Source organism: Meriones unguiculatus, chromosome 16 (genome assembly GCF_030254825.1).
Source record: "Meriones unguiculatus strain TT.TT164.6M chromosome 16, Bangor_MerUng_6.1, whole genome shotgun sequence".
NCBI classification, from domain to species: Eukaryota; Metazoa; Chordata; class Mammalia; order Rodentia; family Muridae; genus Meriones; species Meriones unguiculatus.
Window position 1 is genome coordinate 49,182,478 of NC_083363.1, and position 6,734 is coordinate 49,189,211.

Sequence of the window (6,734 nt, forward strand, 5' to 3'; positions counted from 1 at the left end):
ATGCAGGTCTGCGCAGTGTTCTTCAGGATAGAGTGTAGGCGTTGAAAGCCAATGTGACAGTAAGTGTCTAAATTAGGAATTCCAACCACGAAAGGGGGCTTCATTTTATAATCAGGAACTCAAAAGGAGGTCGTATTTCTTTTCCTTATGAAATCGGTATTTCTGCTTCCATTTATTTGACAGTTAATGTCTGCAATACTGTGCTTCTCAGTGATGAGAAAGAGTGGGAAATAGCTGATTTCACACATCTCTTGAGAGGGCACCCTTCCTGTAATGCTCTTTATTTTTAATTGTTCTTGGTGTACCAAGTCTTGTTTGTTTCTAAATAATACTAAATATGAATCATTGAACTGCCCCCCCTACACACACACACACACACACACACACACACACACACACACACTGCAGGGCCTCTTCAAACAACTGTATATCTGTCTGAGGAAAATAATGGGCCAGGGGTTGGCTAAGGGATGGTCACAGAGGTCTCCAGAATGTTGTTGTATTTATTTATTTATTTATCTGGCTGTTGCTGAGAGGCAAACCAGCACTGAGTTTAGCTATTTTCAAAACTGATCTTCTGGGTGACACTTTAGTTTAGCCGAACATAGACGGCGCCATCACTCCACTGATTTTTTTTCCCCCAACAGAAGACCCAATCCTACTCTATCCTAACTTCCTTTTAACCTACCCCCTCCCGCCCCCGCTAAAATTACCTCAATCACGCTCGAGTTGCTAGATTTTCTGGGTCTCTCTCCCTATTCCTTCCCATCCAGCACACCTCTTCAAAACCAGACTTCTCTTAACTTTTCAACTGCGGCGTTTAAGTAAGCTCAGAACCTCTCCATCCCTCTCCATCCGCCAGCAACAGCCTTGACTTCCCTCCCCCAAACTGAGCCCAAGCCTGTCCCGGGCGACCCCCAGAAGACAGAGGTGACCCCTAGGCCCCTTTCCTTACCTTCCACTCCGAAAGCTCCGGGAGGCTCTTGGTCTAAGACACCAGCACAGGCACACGTCCCAGCAACAGTGACGGAGAGACTCCCCTTCGGTCCCAATCACCGTTGCCCATTTTCACCTCCCCGGCTCGGCTTCAAATATTAAGATTTATTATGGGGGGGGGGGGAATGCATGCATATAAGAAACAAAAAAAAAAAGAAAAGAAAAAATATATAAAGGGGGTGGGGGGGTGGTACCCAGCGACCAGAGCCTTGCGCCTTATCCAAGTGAATGAAGCCTTCAAAGGAGAGGCGGGGAGAGAGGCCCCCTGAAGGGAGACTCCACAGAAACAACAAACAGAAAAATGGAAGTGGATTAAGAGCGCAGATGTGTTTTCCCAAACCCACCCCCGCCCCAGCAAACGGATTGGCCAAGAAGCCAAGAGAGCGCTGAGAAGTGGCCGGCGGCGGCGGCTGGGGCGGCGGGCTGGTGGCAGGAGTGCTCCCGGCGGTGGCGAGGCTGGAGCTGGTGCCGGTGGCTTGGTGCGCCCTCCTCCCTGCCTAGTAGTGATGGACGAGCCGCGGCGGAGGAGCCGGGGGTAAAAATCCTGGGCTGGCGACGTCGGAGAGCTGTTTGAATGCCCGGCGAGGAGGGAGGCGCGCGAGGGCGCGAGATAGTAAAGCTGTGTGTCGGGCGTGCGCGCCGGCGCGCGGCGCTCGCTCTCCCCGGGGCTGCGCGCGAAGGGGGCCCGCGCGTGCCTCGGCGCGCCCCCGCCGCCCGGCCGCCCTCCACCGCCCCCACCTCCGGGCGCGTGACCGCGGGCGGGCGCGCGCGCCACCGGTGGAGCGCTGCACCGGGGCTGAAGTCCGGCGTCCCCCGCGGGCGGGCAGGCGGGCGGGCGGGCAGGAGGGCGCGGGGGCGAGGCGGGCGGGAGCGGGCTCCGCCGGGCTCTACCCGAGCCGAGCCCGAGCCCCGCTCCTCAAAGCCGAGACACGTCTGGTAGCCGAGCTTTCCTGCGTCTGGGAGGTTTTCGCATCCTCGGTTCCCACCGCTGGGGCTGGTGGTCACCAAGTGTAGGAGAAAAGTCCCCAGGAGGAGAGGCAGGGGGGCTCGCAGACAGAAGGGCGACTGGAGGAGCGGCAAGTAAAACGCTGGACTCGATCAGCCGCCTCTTTCTGCCTTTCAGTGCGGACCTGCGGCCGCGGGAGAGCTGTCTTTTCAGCACCGGGATTTAGCGTTGATCCAGTCTGCAGCTGAGGGCCCACCTCTCGGCTCCCACTGCTCCTTGCCTCACGCTGGAGGCTGGAACTATAGTTGTTGTTCTTTTTTTTATTATTATTTTTATTTTTAATCACAGCCAGACTGCAATTAACATCTTATTTGTTCTGGCTCGAAAGAGGCTTTGCCAGGACACTGTGCCGGCTACCGAGGTCCTGCACGTCTCTCTGCATGGCGATGGGACAATAGTGCGGGTTCTAAACTTTTTGATTCGTTCTGCTTTCTTAATGCATTTATTCCTTGTCAAGTTTCCCCTTGTAGCAAGTTTGGGTAAGTGAATGGGAAGAAATGAGGAAAAGCTACCTTTGTTGTCCAATGACGGGGGAGAAAGAAAATAAATTTCTACACGCCTCAGCCTTTTTGTTTACTTGTTGTTTATTTTGCCTCTTGTACAGGCGTCTGGTGACGTATCTGATAGGCTTCACCTGCGGCTGCAACTGGTCATTCGCCTGCTATTATGTCTCTACTCGGAGACTCTGTTGGTGGTTTGCGAAACAAGCGCTTGACTAGTGTGGTGATGTGGTGGGAGGAGATAGAACGGGTAATGCGTTTGAGCAGAGAGTCTTCCTGAGCATGGGTCGCCTGAGCGGCAGGTGAAGTTGAATGAAACAGTTTTCCATCATTTGCTCTACTCGCTCATTTGCAATTTTTATTCCTCTTCTTGTCCCTCTCTCCTGGGGCAATTGCATAGCCAAGAACACGATTTTCAAAGGTGGGCTGACGATCTTTTATGCACCAGAATTGTTTGAAATATTAAAATTGGCTCTTTGGTGCTTTACATCTTAGTGCATATTAATAGAATGACCCTCTTCAAGGCTTTTTCTTTTAGAATAAGAATTGAAGCAACAACCTGTAAGGGAAACAGTTAATCACTCTCCAGCAGGCTTCAACTATGTTCCCAGGAACAAATCACCAGGGAAAGCAGCCTGGGTGGCATTTGGGTTTTGTGTCATTTCTGGTTCATTACAATGCTTTTGTTCATTTAAGTGAATGTTAAAAGAAAATGGGTCTTATATGTCAAATGCAAAATCCAAAACACAGTGTATATAGTGAAAACATTTTCTTGTAAAAACACTTTTCCGCAGTACAAAACAGAAAAATGTTTCACTCATTTCAACTTTCAAGAAAACGTTCACAATTTTTGCAAGACATTTGAGTCAATATGCTAGTTTTACCAGGAGGAAAAAAAATTAACAAATGTGCAATAAAAATGGAGAATAAGAAAATACTTTGTATGGTTTGTACATAGAGAGATGAAATAATGTAGGGTTACTTATAATTCTCACACAGCTGTGTCTTCTCATATTAACACTTAGCATTGTGATTTTGATGTTTCTTAGAAATCCCTCAAGTCACAGCACCACGGAGTAAGAATAACAACCCAAGGGGACAATTTAAAAAGGCTTAATCTTAAATGGCAAGGAGCGCTATTCCCCAGGATCATTTTAATTTGAGTAGGATGCAGGGCCGGGTCAGAAAGGAAAGCCACTCTTAATAAAGCGCTTCACCCTTCACACTGTTTCCCATAACCTTCATAAATTGCAGGCTACTGAGCTGGCCTGATGATGATCCTGCTGAGGTATATTTATAGCAGATGATTTGTAGATGATAAATATGCCAGGCAAGACAGGGCTACAGTAACCCCGGGCTCATCTGACTTACTTAGGGGGTCACAATCAAGAATAACAGGAGGAACTTTATAAGGAGAATCCGGTCTCTGGGCCCTGACAACAACACAATCCAAAGCCAAGCCAAGAAGGCATTACTTTGTTTTGTGCCTGCATGGAGTTCCGTGGGAAAGCTTTGCTGTCACTGACTCAACGACAAAAAGAAAGACAGTGTACAGTCTGAGCTCTGTGTCTTCAGATGATAATTACGAGCTTCTACCGCGTACATCACGTGGCCCTGTGTGTACCCCTGAACAAATTTCACATTTCATACATGCACCTGTTATACATGTTTATATGCATACATAATTTCCTAATCTATATACACAAGTATGTATGTATGACATGTACACATGTATTTCATTTGATCTGTTTGGAAGGTTGTATTAAACTGCTTATTGCCTATATTTTATTCCACAGCCAAAACTATCAAATTAATTGTAAAACTTGATTTTGTCCATATCCTTACTGACTCTCAAAAGGAATATTGGGAACTCGGTGTTAAGATGTCCAGGTCTAGTCTAGTATTTTATGGCATTATCATAATTCAAATTGGCAAGAGCCTCTAAAGTTTAACATCTTCACAATGGTGTGTTATAATTTATCTGTTTTATTAAGACCAATCCAAGAAAACGTTTCTATGGATAGTATTTTTAAATTTACTTTTCTCTTAACTATAAACTTTCTACATTTGATAATAATCCCATTCCCCTAGATTATTGCTTATAGCTCTGTCATCTGTATAATTCTCATCAAATAATAATGTGCTCGTGAAACACATTTAATCAATTTTACAAAATGCTTTAAACTATTGGCTTTATTTTGTGTGTATTTGTATGCATGTCTGTGCACTGCATTCACGCAGGGGTCATTGGATGTCAGAAGAAGCCTTGGATCCCCTGTAACTGAAATTATAGATGTTCGTCAGTGCCAAGTGAATACTGGCAACCAAACATGGGTCTTTCACTAAAACAGTGCCCTTAACCTCTACCATCCCTCCAGCCACAATTTTACAAAAAGCTTTCCCTTGCCCTCTCTTGGTGATATTATATTGCCACATTGTATGTTTTATAGTTTATCATTATTAGTAAGATTTTTAAAAGCATACATTGTATGTAGCCTATTCTTTGGTCATTCCATGCCCCTCTGCCCAGCAATTAGGCTCTCTGCTGTTGTGAGCACATTTTGAAACAAATTCTCTCCCTCTACCTTCTCCTTCTCTGTTTCCTTCCCCTTGGCTAGTATCTTCAGAGATACAAAATCTTATAATGGTCTTATTACTGAAATCAATAAGTGTTTAAATGATCATATAGTAAAGTCTTAAAATGTTACAAGTTTGCATTCCTTTGCTTTAAAAAAAGTGGTAATAACTTACCACAAACAGAATTATCCACTCCTCCTTATTATTTTTCTTAAATTGTTTTTTCTTAAATACCAAAATATCTCAGTAACTAAGCTGCATTCAGTCTCAATATGAATATTGGTCATTTTCATCTTAGACAGCCATGAAAAGAAAGCACAGGTCAAATTAGTGAAAAGTAACAGAAGGCAGGAGGTACACCAAGAGAATTCTGTCTAGGATAATCAAGCCTCATCTAGTGCAGGCACAATGAGATTATAATTAGCTCAGGGGGTCCCTTGTATTACTTTTCAAATTTATTAGTGTTTCCCAGTATAATGGCACAAGTAAGAAGTTTGATCATTGGTAGTTACTGCCAGTCTATTTCCATAGTTTCATTCATTGCATTCCAGGAACACATGTGTTGTCACATAGATATACTGCAGAAGTAACTTGAAAAATATGAACTTTAATAGCTCAGAATAAGGGCTGGAGAGGTAGCTCTGTGGTTGGAAACACAACTGGGATGATGCATAACTGCACTCACAGTGACTGTGGCAGCAGGTACAGGCCTGAACAGTTTCAAGCCAGATAAGGCCCCAGTGCTGACAGTGGGAAGAAGACATGGGCTCTCATCCTTCACCATGCTCTTCCAGAGGATCTGGGTTCAACTCCCGGAATTCAAGTAGCAGCTCACAGCTGTCTGTAACTCTATTTCCAAGGGACTGGACACCTTCACACAGCACGAATGCAGGCAAAAAAAAAAAAAAAAAAAAAAAATTAAGCTCAGAATAAAACTTTTCAATGAAATGTGAATTTACCGCAAAATTCTTCTATCAGTTACTGTTTTGTTCTGGGATTTTTTATTGTTTGTTTGTTTATTATAAAGTTATTGTAATTATGACATCATCTTTCATCTATGCAAATTCAATTCACTAGAAGTAAGAAGTTTTATTTTAACAAAGAAGTTGAGTTTAATTATTTACTTCGTTATGGACACGAAGCTGGAGCCTCTATAGACTTATTTCATAGAAAAGGGAATGGATGAACAGTTACTATTTTTTCTTATATTTTCTAATTGAGAATGGGAGGAAGAGGGAGGAAGAGTGGGATGGGGAAGAGTTAGTGGGTACTTCAATCGGGATATGTAATAAAAAAATGTGGAAAAAAACTCAAAAATATTTCCTAAAGAAACATGTCTATTGTTTAAGTTTTCCAGGTGAGAGGTGAGCAAATAGCTGTTCTCTCTAAATAACAAACCAAATAAATCTCCACCAAGTCTAGTCTTGTGGACCAAAGTATTTTACTGGATGACTTTGGTGACATGTGCCTTACAAGAGCAGAAATGACTCAAAAACATTTTCCCATTTTTCTACAACCTGGCCTGCATTGCCAGTAGTATTCTTATATCAAAGCTAACTTACAAAGCACAAATAAAATGAGAGGGTGGCCACAGTGGGCTGTGACTCAGATCAGTGTCTTTCTCAGCCATCAACAAAGAAGTTTCCTTGTGCAGT

The 6,734-nt window shown here is 44.1% G+C and overlaps 1 protein-coding gene across 4 annotated transcripts in view; it reads right to left on the bottom strand.

The window, feature by feature from the left end:
• Positions 1-1,578, bottom strand: part of Adgrb3 (adhesion G protein-coupled receptor B3) — a 773,277-nt gene extending 771,699 nt beyond the window's left edge. The window contains exon 1 of one of the 4 annotated variants that reach the window (XM_060369803.1): positions 956-1,578. The gene's annotated coding sequence lies outside the window, so the exon portion shown is untranslated. The remainder of the gene's footprint in view (positions 1-955) is intronic. The other 3 variants (XM_060369806.1, XM_060369804.1, XM_060369807.1) reach the window with 3 other exon arrangements.
• Positions 1,579-6,734: the final 5,156 nt, after the last annotated feature.